Here is an 18,042-nt window from a genome sequence, read left to right as displayed (position 1 = left end):
GGAGGAGATGTCTATTATCACAGAATTACACTTCACTTAGAACTTTATGGACTCTGATTAGATGATGATGTTAACTTCATTTATTTTAACTATTGTGAATTAGAAACCACACCTAAAAGGGAAGGGGAACTGTTACAGGCAGAGAAAGGAACCTGGTATCAGAAGCAGACCCAGATGAAGAATGATGTTACTATATAGTCATAATAGTGACTCTGATTCCTAAAGTAGGGGTCAGCCATATTTTGTTCCTGACTTTTTTCTCCAGTGTGTTCTGGCTTCTAGAGCCATCAGTGCTCTCTCTTAGGCTCCCTTAGGTCCAGCACACATTTGTAAGACAGACCCTTAGCATCACAAGATATGGTCTGAAGGAAGCAAAATTGCCAGGTCTGCCAAAGCTGCTGCTTTGAACTCTTGGCTGCTTTAGCACAGTGCTCAACCAGCTGACCTTAACTGACTCATCAGGTTAGAAGAGAAGTTGGGAATAGAAATTAGTTCTCTGGGGGATCCTGCCTGTATAATAGCTATCATTTGTATGCAGTTAAATGATTTGCAGAGTAGCACAGCTCAAAACTCCCAGCTGCATTTTGTCTGTTTATTTCTGGAAGCATATGAAATAGTTGGCTGGGAATGTGGTTTCCAAAAGGTAATGTGGGCATTATTGTAACATCTGGGGCTGGATTTTTCTCCCACCTCATCTAGATTTTGGTCAGAAGTCCATCCTGCATCCAAGGAACTTGGATTTAATGGCTATTGCCTACTTTGCAATGCTTGCCTGTCAGTTCTGTTTCTACCTGCCACAGTCTTGAGCCTTTCAGCTGCCATCCACCCCAGAGAGTGCCAAAGGACATAAATATTCATGAGGGAAATAAAGATTCAGAAGGTTGAGGGCAGGGGAACCCTGTTTCTGAAATGGGCTACTGGCTTCTTGCCTTGCTTTCCTTTTCCTCCTGCCCATCCTCTTAAATTGTCATATAAAATGGCCATTATCTATCTCTTCCTCCTGTCATTAGGGAAATGACAATGTGGGAGGCTAGAGCCAGGAAAGGTGTAGGACTTACACATGATCCCCTGGGATGGCACAGTGCTTCTTAACCCAGCTTTACCAATGATGGCTTAATTGCCCCCAAATTCCTCATATACTTCAAGAATCAAGGAGGATAGTATAAGGAGAGCAGAGAATTATAGATAGTAATGGCTGTCGTGGTTGCGTGGAGAGATGAGGGAAGAAAAGGCTGTTCCTATTTGCCCTAGCCAGGCCATCAGCAACTCTGCCTTAGGGACAGTCATTTAGGAGCTCACCTGATGCTTCCTCTGATCCCCAACCCTTTCTGCACCAGAAACCAGATTAAAAGGATTGGCAGCTGGAACCTAGAAGACTGTGAGAAAGGAAGCATATTTCAGCCCTTGGCCTTCCTAAAGGGCTGGATCTAAAAAGTCTGGAGAATATTGACACAGTCAATATTCTCTCTACTCAATCCTCCTCTACTCTCACTTTTTACTTCCCTCTGAGTCCCATCAGCGCTGGTTGCCAGATTTCCGAAGCTCAGGCTGCTGGCAAAGGCCCCAGTCTGTCCCACACTAGGGACTTGTTCTCTGACAGATATGTGTTTCAGACTCAAGTTCCTGATTTTCAGTTTTGTCACTATTCTAAACAAGGATTTTGCTTGTTACCAGTTATCCTTACCTAGGTTTCATCTTGTGACTTCCAATCAGAGATGCTTAGTTTTATTAACTCTTTATAATGCTCCTTTCTATGCATTAGAGTTCATCTCTTAAATCACATTATAGAACAGTCATCAAAACCATCTTTATGTGCCTGTCTTTGCATGAACTATATTTAGTGCCTTTTTCTACTGTGTGGCAAGAATAATTTTATTAATCTCAGCAGAAAAGACCAAGTGTCAAGTCATAGCAAGGGCAGTGGGAACAAGGATTTCTCCCTGATTTGACCTGACACCATGAAGTGTTTCTTGGTTCCTTTAAAGGCTAGTTCTTCAGGTAATGCAGTACACCAATGATTTAACACAATCCTGAACCCAGCAGTCTCATGAGCCATGTATAGAAAGCCTGATATCTTGAACAACTGGCAAATCCCTGAACAAAGAAGACCCAGTAGCCTATGAGAATGAAGAACTGTGTTGGAGCCTAAGAGGCCAGAAGGAGGCAGTGTGATATAATAGAAGGAACACTGAACTTATAGTGAGTCTTGGGTTTTTGAGCGTCCTTATTCTGCCGCCTTACTGGCCGCGAGATGTAGTCAAGACTTTTAACTTTTTAATATTTTTTGAGTGTTAATGACTATGTATCAGGCACTGTGCTTGGCATTGCTGATACAGTTGAGAATGTGACAAAGTTTTGTGGCTAAGTGTGACAACCTTGGATATATTAGGGGGTTCCTGTGGGAGTCTTTTTTTTTTTTTTTTTGCTAATTTAAATTGTTTACAGTATAAGTATTATTTCTATGGAAAATACTATAAATGACAAATATACAGATCTTCACAGCAGGTTTAGATCCTAATAAGCCCATCAGAAGTTGAAAATATTGTAAGTTGAAAATGCAGTTAATAAACCTAACCTGCCAAACATCATAGCTCAGCCTAACCTACCTTAAACATACTCAAAACACATAGCCTATAGTTGGGCAAAATTATCTAGCATACAGCCTACTTCATAATAAAGTGTTGAATATCTCATGTAATTTGTTGAATACTAAAAGTGAAAACCAGAATGATTGTATGGATACGGAATGGTTGAAAGTGCTTTGGTTGTTTACCCTAGTGATCGCATGGCTGCCTGGAAGCTGCAGGTCATTGTCCAGCATCACAAGAGTGTACTACATATTGACAGTCTGGGAAAAGATCAAAATTTGAAGTATGATTTATACTAAATGTACATCACTCTCATACCATTGTAAAATAGAAAAATACAAGTTGAACCATCCTAAGTCAGGGACCATCTGTATTTTTAAGTCGGCTTGGGAGATAGTTAATGTATCCAGTCAGAGTACCATATTGGAAAAAAAAAATACAGAGCAGTATAGATGGGGAATGCACATTATCCTTTGGGAAAAGGCTTTTTTATGCATTTATACTCCTAACAAAATGTGAAGACATAACTGCCATTGATATGAAGGCTATAAGGTGTGCTTACTAAAAATAAATTTCATGAGACTCACTTGTTTCTTTTAAAAGTCATTTTTCTGTGATCTTACTGAATACCTGGAAAGACTGCAAACTTATTATAAAGAACAATCTCTGTTTACATAGCATATTTTCATATCACTCCTAAAAGGGCCAAAAGCAGGAGCAGAGTGACTTGAAGGGATGAATTGAGGACAATCTCTAGATCATTCTTCCATGGAGATAAAGGGGCTTTGTGAGAGCTGCTTTGCTCATTTGGAGCCCAAGAGACAGCCCTTGGGACTCTCCTGAGAGAATAAATACCAAGGAGAGAATAGGCTTGGGCAGATTTACATGCAGTACACATTGGATGATTCAAAATAACTGAGAAGAGCATTTTAAAAACATTAACTATAAAGAGAGTTTACAAATCGATGAAAAGGCATTGTCCTAAAAACTTAAAAATTCTTCATGATGTATTGGTAAGTGAAAAAGAAGACTATTAACTTTCTTGCATATATAATCTTTTTGGAAAAGGAGTATTTGCAGGTTATATAGAATATTAACTGTGATTATTGCTGGATATGGTTCTGGACTTATCTTTGGATGACTGTATTTTTCAAGTTTTCTGCAGTAAGCATATACTTCTTTTATCCTCAGAAAAACTGATTATATGCAAAATCCTACAATATTATCTATGCAGGAGAGGGACTATGTGCTGTTGACTATTTTACTCCAGTGACTAAAATATATGTTAGAATCACCTGAGATAGAGCATGTAGAACTACAGCTTTGTGGGTCTCACCCCTGGAGATGCTGGGTCAGTTGGACTAGTAAGGAAAGTGGAAGTCACTTTAAAGAGTATCAGAACCATCATTTCCCATATAAATTCCAGGTTCATTGTCACACGGGGCAAAATCTGTATTCCAGTTGAAAATTATCAGTCAATTGTTCACCTAGCAAGGATATATCTATTTCAGTTTCCCCCTAAGATCCTGTTCAGGCTCCTGGGACTTGGAAAAGGCAATTATCTATTAAATACTAGATGGCTGTGTAGATTAACACCAGTGAATAAAAACACAGTGATTTGAACAAAAGACATGATTAGCTGATTAACCACAAGCCATCTCAGTGAAGGTGTACTAGAAACAACGGTGGGGTCAGATATTAATACTTCTGTTTTCTTGGATTTATCAACAGTGCATTCATTATTTCAATACTCCTCTGATGTTAGCAGTAGGGAGACATGGAGAGAAAGCTAACTTATATGCCAAAGTATTCATATTTTTAAAAAAGATTTTATTTATTTATTTGAGAGAGCACTAGCAGAAGGGAGGGCTAGAGGTAGAAGCAGACTCCCCATGGAGCAGGGAGCCCAATGCTGGACTCAGTCCCAGGACCTTGGGACCATGACCTGAGCTGAAGGTAGATGCTTAACCAGTTAAACCACCCAGGCACCCCCATATTTTTTTTATTAAAATAACATTTTCCTTAAAATTTCACGAAAAGAGATAATGTTATTTCTCCATCTACTCGTAGGGAGTAGTAGTGTGTGCTTCCTCAGAGATTTTAAGAATTTCAAACTAAGCATTTGGTTCTGTTTATGAGTATAATAGAAAAACTAATATTCACACTGCCCACCTATACATACACAGAACCATGTTGTATAAAAGGCAATCAGAGCTACCCAAATGCTTTAGACTACCATTCCATTTCTACTTAGTTAAAAAAAAAAAATTGAAAGAGTCTATGATGCTGCCTATTGAAAACCCTTCTATTGACTCCAGGATCCCCCAGCTCTCAATTAACCAAGGTATAAATGGGGAGATGAAAGACCACAGATAATTTAAAGTATAGTTAAGCCAAAACTAGTCAAAATGTAGTTAACCAAAATTTTAATTGTAAACATATTTAAAATGTATCCAATATTCAGATACACATTAACATTCTAAAATGTCATCAAAACATAAATAATTTAGGTATTGTTGGTGTGCTTGCAGCTAAATATCATTTTACTTCTTCAATAAAGAAATGGTCAAAATATTAAAATCAGTTTTTAAAAGATCAAAGTCTGTGTTTCTGTGGAGAAAGAGGTCCCCAAAACATGATAAACATCTATTCATTAATGTATTTCCAGTACATTAGACACATTCTTCTTCCAGTAGACACATTCTAAAATACAGATATTTGTGCAAAATTGTGGGGGTTTTGTTTTTGGACAAATTCATTATCTGTTGTACGTTTTGGACATGGTTAATCATCTTTATACTGTTTTGTCCACTTGTAGATAATGCTTAAACATCTTATCACTCTAGCCCATGTTTCTTTCATTTAAGTAACTGATGGAAGTTAAAGCAACTAAAAGCAGTGGGTGTTCTTAGCAAGAGACAGCCCTGTGAGGTGTGCTAGTTATCAGTTGATTCTTTTCACTATTTCACTTACTCATTTGTAAGCCTGAGGTCCATTGGTTCAAGCTTTCTCCTGACATCTAGATAACTCACTACCAGATGGTCATGGTGCTAGCTGGCTTTCCGTTAATCTATGCCTCCACTATTGTCATTTGTCCACACTTACTAGATATGTGAAAGAAGTTAGCAAAGCTATAGGATAAACAGATACATATAATATGCTTTTAGAGAGTCACAGTTTTACTTGAGGATGTTGAGGACAAAATAATCAAGTTTTATTGATGATAAATCAAAAATTATTTTTATATTAAGGTGACATAGTTTTTATATTCAAGATATATAAATTGTATATTCAAGTGCTATATTACAGAATATAAAGCAAAATGTGCATTCTTTTTAAAGACGGAACAGGAGACTTCAAGGAAATTTCCTGACTAGAGAGGCCACTTTCCACTATACTCAAGACTCCAGAATGTGGGATTGGAGAGGGGGTGAGGCAGTGTATATTAGCGCTCTTTCCTATTAGGTATTCTTCTGGGAAAACATTGAGAAGCACTGCAAGGGGGCATGAAGAAAAATAACATAAAACTTAAATAGATGCCCTTTAGTTACATACAGTTAGGATGTAATTCGAGTGAGTTACATTTTTTCTGAAAAATGTTCTTAATAAGCCAAGCATAAGCCACTAATTATCTTGTTAATGAAGACTCAAGATTTAGAAAATAGTTTAAAAAAAAATAGTTTAAAGAAATACAAATGGAGGGCAGCCCAGGTGGCACAGCGGTTTGGCGCCACCTGCAGCCTGGGGTGTGATCCTGGAGAACCAGGGTGGAGTCCCACGTCGGGCTCCCCGCATGGAGCCTGCTTCTCCCTCTGCCTGTGTCTCTACCTCTCTCTCTTTCTCTCTGTGACTTTATGAATAAATAAAATCTTAAAAAAAAAGAGATACAAATGGATTGATTATAACAATTTCTTGATAGAGAACTATTACTTTCCTCATTTACTTCAATGTCTCATTTACTACTTTGGTGTCAAAAGTTCCCACAACTTAGGCATACCTGCAGTCTTGCTAATAATAAAGACTCTACAGACTTTTTGATGGTGATGATGATGATAATGATAGTCAAGATCTACATAGTGTTTATTGTGTACCAGGTGCTGCTCTAAGTGTTTTGCACTTAGCCATTACAACAGCCTTATAAGCTACAATTATCCCCATTTTTCCTTTTACAGATGAGGAAACTGAGGCACAGAGAGTTCAGTAATTTTCTCAAGGACATGTTGCATAGGAATGGTAGAACCAAGATTGGACCCTGGGCAATCTAGTTCTAGAAACTTGCTTTAAAACATTAGCTTTCCTGCTGCTTATCACAGAAATTATTAAACATTTAGTGTTTACGAGGCTAGAATTCAAAGTTGTTGAAAGTGTTGTTGGAGAACTACTTGTGTCACGTGAACAACATTAACAAATGAGGATCTCGTAGAATTAGACAATCAGGCACTTCCAGAATCATTTGGCTAACAAAGGAAATAAAACCCTGAAATAGATTTTTTTTAAATTACTTTCATTATGGTGCTCACTTCAGCACATATGCTAAAATTGGAATGATAAAGAGGGATTAGCATGGCCCCTGCTCAAGGATGACAGGCAAATTCATAGAATTACTTTCATTATGACTGTGCTATGAATATCCTATATGAAGTAAAGGCTGTTATATGGTAGATATATTGGGCAGTTCTGGTGGGAAACACACATACACACACTTTTAAAAAGCACTCCATTTATTCTTTATTCAGAGAATGTGACCTTTTCCCAATTGTTTTCAGATAAAGACAATCTATTAAATATATGCTTGAAAATTAACTTCAGTTATTGACACAGGAAGCCAAATAATCATAGGAAGTTGGTGGTACCAAGTGTCAGTAAAGGTAGAGAGGAGTCTCATCTGTGATCAGTTGTCCTATTCCAGAAAAGAACCTGAGTGGCCTTACCTGTGTCCTGTCACTCTAGATTTCTTTATCATAAGAAAAGAGGAAACTACTCAGGGGCTACTACATTGCTCCTTATGATTGCTCTGAACCTGGAAACTGTGTGTGTGTGTTTAACTTCACTCTAGTTGACAACTTCCTTCCTTAGATCTGTGCTTTTTGAGGGCAAAATCTACATTCTTTCTGAATATCAAATGTTTAGGGTTACTTCATCACTAAATTTGCCCTTCCCACAGCCTAGACTCAGATATTATCTTTCTATGAAAGACCCCATTGCAAAAAAAGAAACCTTTTCAGGCCCATGTAAGTGGAACATATAAAAGGTTTTCAAGGAGTGATTTTGCTATAAGAAAATTACACTTTGAGCAGACCAAATCCAGAAGTACAAATTTCAGTCAGAGATATTATTCATTATCACCATATTAATCTTGGACTCTGATCATTGGAATAGAGATTTAGCAGCTAACCAACATAAAAGCAGTTCAGAGTCCACTCTTGGGAAGTTCTCTTAACAAGTAGTTTGACAGTGACCGAAATTAAATTTCAGCTTTTATGCTTTGGGTCCTGAAAACATTGAAACATAATCTAAATATTCAGAAGTCTTTTTGCATTGAGTCAAAGATATTTTAAGTCACAATGAACGTGTGGCAATAGCCTTTGTCTCTAAACCCCAAATCTTTGCCTAGTACTCCACCTAGTAGAGTCCACCTTACCTAGGCAACCCCACCTTGGCTTGATCTGCTACCAGGCTGTCATTTATCCGTCAAATGTGTCAAGGTCCAATAGCTTCTGCCGGCTTTTCATTCTAATTTTAATGGAAGCAGAATCCTTCCTTCCCACTGTAGATGAATTAACCAGACTGCACTGAGGGGAGGGAAGGTAAGATTTTCCCTTCAGGGCCCATAGTCCTAAACAGAATACAAAAGATTAAAATTTGTTTTTCTCTTGGAAAATTCATAGATTTGAGTCTTCCCGGAGAGTTCTCTGTTCTTACATATCAGTGAGTTCTTTAAAAAGACCTCAGGAGATCGCCCTTTAGGGAGACCAACCTGAGATTCCAGCGTAGAATTCTCACGGGCCACATCTATGCATTAGCAAACGATGAAAAGGGAATCCTAGGAATGCCAGGGTCATTAGGTAGTGGCAAACTATTGTCATGTTGCAGTTTTGGTTTTTTAATTTTTTAAGAAGTTTTATTTTAGAGCGTGAGTGAGTAGGGGGAGAGGGGAGAGAAATCTCAAGCAGACTTTTCACTGTGGAGCCCAGTGCAGGGCTCCATCTCATAACCCCAAGATCATGGCCTGAGCCGAAATCAAGTCAAATGATTAACTGACTGAGACACCCAGGCACCCCTCATATTGCAGTTTCTATGTCTGCTGATTTGAAGGTTCATAGTAAGGCATTTTCTTCCCATATTATAATAGTCTTGTAGCCTTAAACACTGCCTTAGACATTTATTTCTGCTTCAGCCAGCAAACCGTTCTTACCTTATCCCAGGAACATAGGGCCCAGCTAGAGGTATGCAGAATACAGATGTCCTTTCTATGAAGTCTTCTGAAATCCAGGCATGATATTCCTTGTGTAATAGTACCCAGACCAAACATGTCTTGATAAGATGGTGTTTCTGTAAAAGGTGCACATAAGTCAGTTTTGTCCTTTCTTGAACCAGCATCTTCACTGTACTGTCCAGACATCTTCATAAAAATGGCAGATGTTAATCTTTAGCTAGAATTAGAGAAGGCTTTATAATAATAACAAAAATGTTAGGAATGTTTGAACCCTCACTCTGGAATGAAAAGTAAGTAAATAAAAACAAATAAATGTATGTTTTCACAGATATCACCCTAATACATCTTCCCTTCCTTCCCTTTAAGTCTTGTCCCATTGCAGCACATCATTCTTAAGATGGGCTTATGGCTTCAGCATAGGAGACTGGCACGACAGTGGGTGTGAAAGCAGGCAGTAAGGAGTGAGAAGGCCCATTAAAGTATTTTATCTGCTCCGTAGGTATAGAGAAGACAATCCTAGAGGGCCCAGCTCACGAGGTTCTTCTATAGTATGGAGACTGGAATTAGGAAGGAGGAAGAGATGATATGAGAAACAAAAGAAGTTCTGCCTCTGTCCTGGCTAGGGTAAAGATGGGAGAAAGGAAAATAAAAGGAGGGAGGGAGACAGAAATGTGTGCAAGTGGGGCATCTCCACAGTTCTACCTTTTGGTATTGGGATACTGAAGACTTCAGAGAAGTGCTGCAGACTCAGAAATCTCTTTGTGTTCTTATTGAGCCTGGGGAGGGAGGAGCACTGTGCTCTACAAACCAGTATGGAGAAGCTCAATTGTCATGCAGCAATGTTGCTGAGATGAGAAGCAGAAACATCACAGCAGATGTTGGTGTGGACCATTGGGCAGCTGGCTGAGTGGTACAGGAGCACATTCTGGGGTCTGCAGCCAGCCAGAGCTGAGAGAAAGCTGAACAAAGGGGCATTGGCAAGAGCTACCTGGGATCATTGCTGGAGGTAAAAGAAGGGGCCAGCCTGGTGCTTAAGCATTAGAGGCCAGAAAGACATGGTGATAAGGAAACTAAAGGCATTACTGCAGACCAGTAGGTGCCAGGCACTGTCTATGAAAAGACTGACATTTTTGCCTGATGACTACTCCCAATCCCCATTGGACACGGGAGGGCTGGTGCCATTATAGGAAGAGGGGAAGCTATCAGGGAGTTTGAATCTTTTCTAAAGGAGCTGTTTAAATTATTGTATTGAACTAAAGTGTAAACTGGATCAGAAATTTAGTTACAGAGAAGGCATTACATCAGATGTGATCAGAACCAATTTTTTTTAAACCATTTTTAAAAAAATGGTTAAAACAGTCATAAATACATTTGTATATATCTTAAACATTTTATTGTAATGTACATGTACATTCATACAGCAGTCTTTTAATGTGGGGCCAAGACCTTTCCTTTGTATATTGGTTGTCCAGTTAGAGTTCCTCTTATTTCTAGCATAAATCACACCTATGATGCTTCATTTACAATTTCTAATTGTATTTTCTTTAATAGGTCAATAACTTTTAGCCACTTGCAAAGAAATTTGAGTATAGAATCTTAGTTTTTTTATAGTTAAATTTTTTTACAGTTGCCTTGATACCTGATTGAAAGCTTTGTTAAAGAAACTCACCTTAATTAAGTCTATTCAAAGCATTCAGTTTAGTTTTCATACAAACAGCACTTTCTCTTCATGCTTTTTTCCTGTTTTGCAGTACATTTAATCATATTACATAACTAAAATAATACATAAGATGGACATAAACAGATTTGGGGGCACAAACTGACTCTTGAAAGCAGAAAGAAACCTGTTACTGGTGAGTTCTCAGTGCACCACAGGAAACAGTATGAAGTGGAGAAGGAATGGAGAGTGCTGATTAATTCAGCTAGTTGGTTCAACGGAAATTGGTTAAGAGCGAATAGTGTAACATTTTCTCTAATAGTAGATGAGGGGAAAAAATAGTAGATGAGGGAGGGCTCAAAAGGAAAGCCAAATTCTTTGTGGATAACGTTTTAATTTTTTTAATTTAAAAATATTAAAAATTACATTTTTCCCTGCACTTCCAAATTGCATTCTCTGTAACTTAAACTTTGAAAGCCCACTTATACATTCTGTAATAGTCCTCAAACTATGAACATATATCACTAATTTGTACATGGATATTAGGTAAAAAACTGATTTTTTTTTAAGCTGGTCTTTTCTGAATATCATACAATATTCTTGATTGTATGATAGTAAGTAAACCAATAAGGTTTTTCTTTCTTGTCTACAGAATTTATCCTGGTTTCTGCTTACATACCTCCAGAGAGGTCTTTTAAAATATGATCTTCATTGCTGTATTTTAAGGAAATTTGCTTCCTGCCACAAATTCTTCAGAATTGTACAGCTGCTTTCTCTATCACTTAACCAAGGTTTGGCTTGGCTTTGTTCCTCTGGCTTTGTCTATTCTTAATCTGTGCCCTCTTTCAATGCAGGAACCTCTTTGCTCTGACTATAGAATAAATAGGGGATATTTTAAGGTACTTCGGTTGGAAAAGTAACTTTCTGTTTGGGGGTCTCAGCTACAAGTGGTTGTTTCCTCCGTTGAATGTGGACATACCAGTACTTTCTACTGAACTCTTAAACTTCTCTCTGCCCTTTACCCTACCTACACTTCTGCCTATCTCCAGAGGTGTTTGTGTTTACCATTTCATGTCCTGTACCATGCAGGAACTATCTAGCTATGCAGTGGTCTAATCCCAACTTCTTGGCCACCTAAGCCTGAAGTGGAGCAGATAGAAGGGAGAGTTGGGAAGCTCTTCCTTGACAGTCTGCCCATGTGTATGTTCCCCTTTTCATTTGTGGAGCCAAAGATCCTACAGGCTAACTCCTGGCCATGGCACTGGGAAGCAGAACCGAGTATTGGTAGGAAAACTTTCACCCAATAATAAGCAGCTGCCTCTACCATGCTTGGCAAATGAATTGAGGATCTTTTAAATCTGAGAGAGGATGCAGATTCCAGAACAGGGTTGACATCCTTTTCAGCTTGAGAAATAAAAAAAAAAATAACCCATTTTTTTTTGTTTCATTTTGGTATTTTCAACAGAGCCAACACTGTCCACTTCATGAGGAACTATTAAGGGTTGCTTCACAGTGTTGGTAACTATTTGTGATCCATTTGTGGCATACCTGAATCTTACTTTCAAAACATTGGAGGTAGGAGTTGGTTAGCCATTTGAATTGATCCTACTGTTCTGTTCCTATTGTAAATACAACTTATAATTAATCTATTACTATCCTAAGTCTGAACCACATCTGCAAAGCCATGTCATGTAAAGTGATTTGAAAAGGCAGAGCATCAACCACTGTCTTGGGGTCTCTGAAAAGGCTTAGGGATCAAAACGCAGTTTAAAACTTAGTCTTTCCTATTTGTTAGTAGAAACAGAAATATCAGTTGAGAGCAGCATATTGTGACAAATCTGTGGAAAAATATGTTCTCCATTGATTTGTACAGTTATCCCTGGAAAGAGCATATAAGGAAATAATCTTCCCAATCCAAGTTTCCTTTTGATAAAACCTTGGCAACAAGGTTGGCAACAGCTTTTTTTCTAATCCTAGGTTTCAAGTCTTTAAGAATAATTTTACTGGATGATGCATACTTTGAGGATATGATATTTTAAATATCACAGTCCTTCCAGACATCTGAGGGTTTAACATGCAAATTAGTATTTAATTTCTCCTGTGTGTGTATGTGTATGCGAGCATGTTCTGTGTCATATTAAATCACTAGGTCATATCAGAGAACCAGACCTTGAGTGAGTCATTTAACCTTTCTGTCTTCTCACATTGTAATTGAAGGAATTGCACTGTTTTATTCTAAGTGTTTCACAATAAAAAGGCTTTTTTATTCTAGTAGGAAAGAATTTTGAGATTACATGATTCTGTGTGCCTGCATATGCAAATTACATAGACTGAAGTTTTATCTCTGAGAGCCTGGGCACAGCGCTATTCTCTTAGCTTCTGTTTTGTATTTCTGTATATGTAAAGTGAAAGAGGGTTTAAAAAATTAAAATCTTTTTTGACTAAATATTGGATCCACACCAAACCTGATCTTCATCATCACCCAACACTACCCACCTCCAGTGTTGGAAATTCTGTAATAGAATGACGTCATGTGAGCTACTATAGGGTTGAGAGGTATGGAGAAGAATGTTGGGCCTGTGTCTTACAGGGCTGTACAACTCAATAGTAGTTTTGAAGGAGCTCTAAAAGGAAAACATGTCTTTCCCAGCAATTTCCTATCCATTCAGGAAAGTGTTCTAGCTTACTTTAAGCTTTACATGTATCAGGGCACGAATCTCTGGAAAAGGAAAAAAGCAAGAATAAATAATTTTTTAAAATTCTGATGCCTCACGTGCCACTTAGCTTCCTCAGAGCCATTAAAAGCTGTCTTCAGACTTAATTCTTTGTTTCTAATCTGCTCAAATGATAACCATAGCTAGTCTTCACCTCCGTTCTCAATTCTCACAGCCCATTAAGATTGAAGCTACTTTGTCACATTGACACTGAGGAATGTTATTATTCAAAGCTGAATTAAAAAGGGAATTTATATAGAACAAAACCAATAAGCCAAGCAGCCTTGACATTTAATTTTCTTGGAAACCTTTCTCATCAAACCTGGAAAGCCTGCATACTACATATTTGGAAAATGAAAAGTGGTATAGTAGGAAGATAATCTCCTCATATAAATGATGAGTAAATAATCTGAAAGAGATCAGATGTTTTCTCCTTGCCTTGTCCTCTCTTTCTGCCCTGAAATGACATTTATGAGTTCCCCTTTTAGAGACGGTTTATTTTATTTTTTTTGTAGACATGGAGGATTTGCGGAAGCAAGGGGATAATTTTTATATTTTTGGCTATCAATTTCAAGTTTGTACTATGCTTCTCCCTCTACCTGTGTCTCTGCACCCCCCTCTCATGAATAAATAAATAAAATCTTGAAAAAAAAAAACAAAACATTGCTTCGTGGCCCTTAAACTCAGAGGATCAATAACAAAGAGTCACCTCAAAATCCTAACGTAAAACTGTTTTAAGATTAGTTCAAGGCACTGTTTGGCTCTTTAAGGTAAGTTGAACATACAGAAGGACTCCTATTTCAGGATCCATTTAGCTTTCTGTTTTAGTCAGCGAAGGTAATGGTAGTTTTAACAAAAAGTCAGAATCTCAGAGGTTTGACATAAAAATTTATCACTCACATCCTATTCAATGTAGGTTAGCAGGAGGGGAGATGAAGGGTCTTGTTCGATATAGTAATTTAAGGACCTAGAATTTCTCTATAATGTAAGTCTTCCATCTTCTCAGATTTAGCATCCCTCTGCTGGATTCTCATTGTCTACCTGGCAGCAAAGTGAGAAAGAAAATGTAAGGTCATGCAGAACAGAGATAGGTGGATCTGTTTCCAGACCATTAACTAGAGCTCAATCACATGATCTCACTTAACTGCAGGGGTGCTTTGGAAATACAGTTTAGCACTTATCTGCAGGGGAGAAGAAATGAGTTTGGTGACATGTAGTATCGACTCTGCCTTGGTTCCTTTTCCTCTGGCTACCCATACCTGTGCACACAGCCCTTGTCCTAGGATGGTCTACCTATGATGACATCAAGACATTTAATTTGATTGATCGAGTGATTGGGGATTCATTTTATCCTTTTTTATTCAATTTGCTTTTCTCTGAAATGATCTTTACACATAGAAGATAACTTTTTTACTGTCAGGGGAAACATATATAAATATAGACCCTGCTCAGATCACCATATTTTAATGTGGAATTCTATAGGGAGTGGATGCTGACTGTTCTCCACAGGAGAAGAGACAATATCATCCATTTATCTATTATTTTAGGAAAAGCTTTAAATGATCTTCTCTACCAAGTTGTTCCTCTGTGAAGACAGTGTTCTAGAGATAGTAATTTATGCCCCTTAACCTTATACCAAAATTCAGAGTCCAAGGAATTCTAAACTCAAGTTGATTCTTACGAAGCAATTCAGACATGAAGGACTTATTAGATAAGACCAAAGAAAGTAAAGAAACTTATTGACAGGAAACTGATAAGAATCAAAGATTGGCCTGTATGGTCCAGCTTTTAGTGAATTCCTCAGCAGAGCATGGTGAAGGCATAGATTGGCATTTTGTTGGGCATGCTGGTATTTCAGAAGGGAGATTTCTACCCATGGATATTTAGGGCCTATAAAATGTGGTCCTGTATGCTTTTGCTCAAAATCCCATCTGTAAAGAGGTATGTGGAAAATGAAGTACTACTTTCTGATTGATTATAGTACTGGCTTTATCTGCCAGCATAAGGCCAGTACTGCAAGAAAAATCTCATTTCCATGGCAACAGAGATCTCCACATTTAATTTGTTATCACATGAAGAAGAAACTATTTTTTCCTCTAACCTTAAAGATTACAATTTTGAGAACATGGGAATGACCTTTGGCAACAGAGTGTTGTTAGAGCATCTGGGCCAAAGGGCTAATGTCCAGGGTGAGGGCCTTTAGGATTTGTAAATAAAATCAGAGTTGACATATTAAATCAGGGCAAGAAGCAAAACTTAAACCATAGAGACATCATTTTCTTACTCAGGAACAGTGACCTTTTTATTCGAGAGGTATCTCAAGGGTAGAAGTTCCCTGAATATTACCAGACACAAAAACAGGGGGAGAGAGGAGCCAATTAAATCTTTATTGGATATTACTGTGTTCTTTTCCTGATAATTTCTCCTTCTGTTTTCATTAAGCCTTTTAAGACAGTGGAGCCAGTCCTATAAGAGACATCTAATCACCCTAGTCTAGAAAACTGAGCTTCTCTAAAAGCTTTGCTGTGGAGAAACCATCTGCCATTTTTGTTTTAAAACCTTAAAATGTTAGGAAGTCTTATCAGCCAGATCTCTCCAATAAAGAGGCAAGGAGGAGTCTGGGTATGGGAGAAAAACTGATTAAATGCTCTGTGCCAGGAACTGTGCTGACTGCTTAAAGTATTCTGAGACTATAGTGTGTGTCATCTTCGTTGCTCTTGTGAACAAAGAAGAACATTGCCTCATGCTAGGTATCATTAGAGGCAGTTACTTCTATATGAGGATCTAAACTAAGGGTTCAACACAGCATTTTGTAGCCACTGGTGCTAAATATATAAAGATTTATCATAGTTGACTGAGCTGGTATTTTAATTAAACAGTGGTTTTGGTAGTTCTTTGCAAAGAAAGAAATCCTGAATATGCCAATATAGTTTATTAATGATCAAAAACAATAAATCATTTTTCATTTAGAATTAATTGAAGGACATGACCATGTATTTTTGAATAGTAGCATTGTGAATAAAATTTGAGCATGGAGGGTGGGTACCATAAGCAAGACAGTCAAGCAGATTGTTTCAGAAAAATGTGAGGGGTGAGAAAGCAAAATCAGAAGAGTTCAGTTTTTACAAAGCGTAGTCCCCTACAGAACCTTAAGATAACTAGGTTTTGAATTCACCAAAACCTCTCCCACTGTTGACTATCTTTGTTTAGTGAGTAAATTTTCACCTCTTTTATTATGAAATCGTCCTCTGAAGTTTTGAGGAATGTTTTTAAAAGTCCCTATATCTGTCAGAGTGCTTGATTTATGCTGTGGTAGCAAATTACCACAAAATAGCAGAAGATGACAGTCACAAGTTTATTTTTTCCTCATGCTACATGCCAACAAGGATGGGTTGTAGCTTTGCTTGCTCATCATTACTCTGAGACCTAGGCTAATGATATAGCCTCTGTCTGGAACACTGCCAGTTTTGTGGTGGAGGGAAAGAGAATTCCTTCCTGTTAATGGAGTGGTGGCTGCTAAAGCATCACTCCTGCTCACATTTCATTAGAAAAACAAATTACATCACCAAATTTGGGCAGGGAAGGAAATCCTTCTTCTCTTTCTAGACTTAATTCTAAGTACCCTGGACTTCTTAGGGGAGAGCTACACCCTTAATCCCTTTTTCCTGGGCCATTTTGTCCAGTTAGGGACCATCTTAAGCCATTCAGTGACTTTTTTTTAAAGGTTATAAAGCCACACCTTTAATTTGGTCCTTTCCCTGAGACTAAGATTTAATTACCTTCATTGTTCAAAGGTCTCCTCAGTTTTTTTCTGTTAGAGTTTAGATTGTAAAGAAGTTGCTTCTTCTAATCATTTTAAGACTTGGATTTTCTGGACTCTTAGTCCCTTTGATTTCTGCTTATAAAGGATCCTTTTTTTTTTTTTTTTAAGATTCTATTTATTTATTCATGAGAGACACACAAAGAGAGACAGAGACAGGCAGAGGGAGAAGCAGGCTCCATGCAGGGAGCCTGACATGGGACTTGATCCTAGGTCTCCAGGATCAGGCCCTGGGCTGAAGGCAGCACTAAACCGTTGAGCCACTCGGGCTGCCCTAAAGGATCCATTTCTTAAATCATCTCTTTTTTTCATAGTACTTTTGTCAGATGCAACCAAAAGCAGGCAAAGGATGCTAATACCATCTCATTTTTTCACCTTCACCTAAAGCAACAGGCTTATCAGGTATAATGTATATATATCTTAAATTATCTGACAATTATAAAAAAAAGTTTTCCTACAACAAATTGGACTGCCATTTTTCCAGGCTCCACTAAGAGTTTCTATATAGGACCACTGCCTGACCCCAAGTCAGTGCCCTATATTTGAGGCCTTTTTGTTGTTACAGGAACACTCCACTTCTGATGCCAATTACTGTTTTAGGATATACCAGATTATGCTATGATAACAAAAGATTTCCAAATCTGAGTAACGTAAAACAACAGGAGTTTATTGTTCATCAACACTACATGCCCATCAAAATCATCTGTCTTTGATCCTCCAAGAAAGGGCTATGAATATTTTCAATACTACATTCAACTAAAATTACTGATACAACATGTTATTTAACTCATAAAACCTGATTTTGCTGCTCTTAATATACTTCTACT

The 18,042-nt window shown here is 37.8% G+C and overlaps 1 protein-coding gene, 1 long non-coding RNA gene and 1 other non-coding gene across 35 annotated transcripts in view; 2 read left to right on the top strand and 1 right to left on the bottom strand.

Moving 5' to 3' along the window:
* TMEM108 (transmembrane protein 108) overlaps positions 1–18,042 on the top strand; it is a 344,051-nt gene that overhangs the window by 142,564 nt on the left and 183,445 nt on the right. The window lies entirely within an intron of this gene.
* Positions 7,101–7,204, top strand: LOC144294437 (U6 spliceosomal RNA). The gene has a single exon (XR_013361817.1). It is a non-coding gene; the product is annotated as a U6 spliceosomal RNA (small nuclear RNA).
* LOC144293886 (uncharacterized) overlaps positions 14,276–18,042 on the bottom strand; it is a 40,957-nt gene continuing 37,190 nt past the window's right edge. For both annotated transcript variants that reach the window (XR_013361256.1, XR_013361257.1), the window contains exon 6: positions 14,276–14,436. This is a non-coding gene — a long non-coding RNA (uncharacterized LOC144293886). The remainder of the gene's footprint in view (positions 14,437–18,042) is intronic.

The sequence above is a fragment of the Canis aureus genome, chromosome 22, assembly GCF_053574225.1.
Source record: "Canis aureus isolate CA01 chromosome 22, VMU_Caureus_v.1.0, whole genome shotgun sequence".
Lineage (NCBI taxonomy): Eukaryota > Metazoa > Chordata > Mammalia > Carnivora > Canidae > Canis > Canis aureus.
The sequence above is the reverse complement of the archived record's forward strand: the minus strand, read 5'-3'. Positions and strand labels throughout refer to the sequence as shown.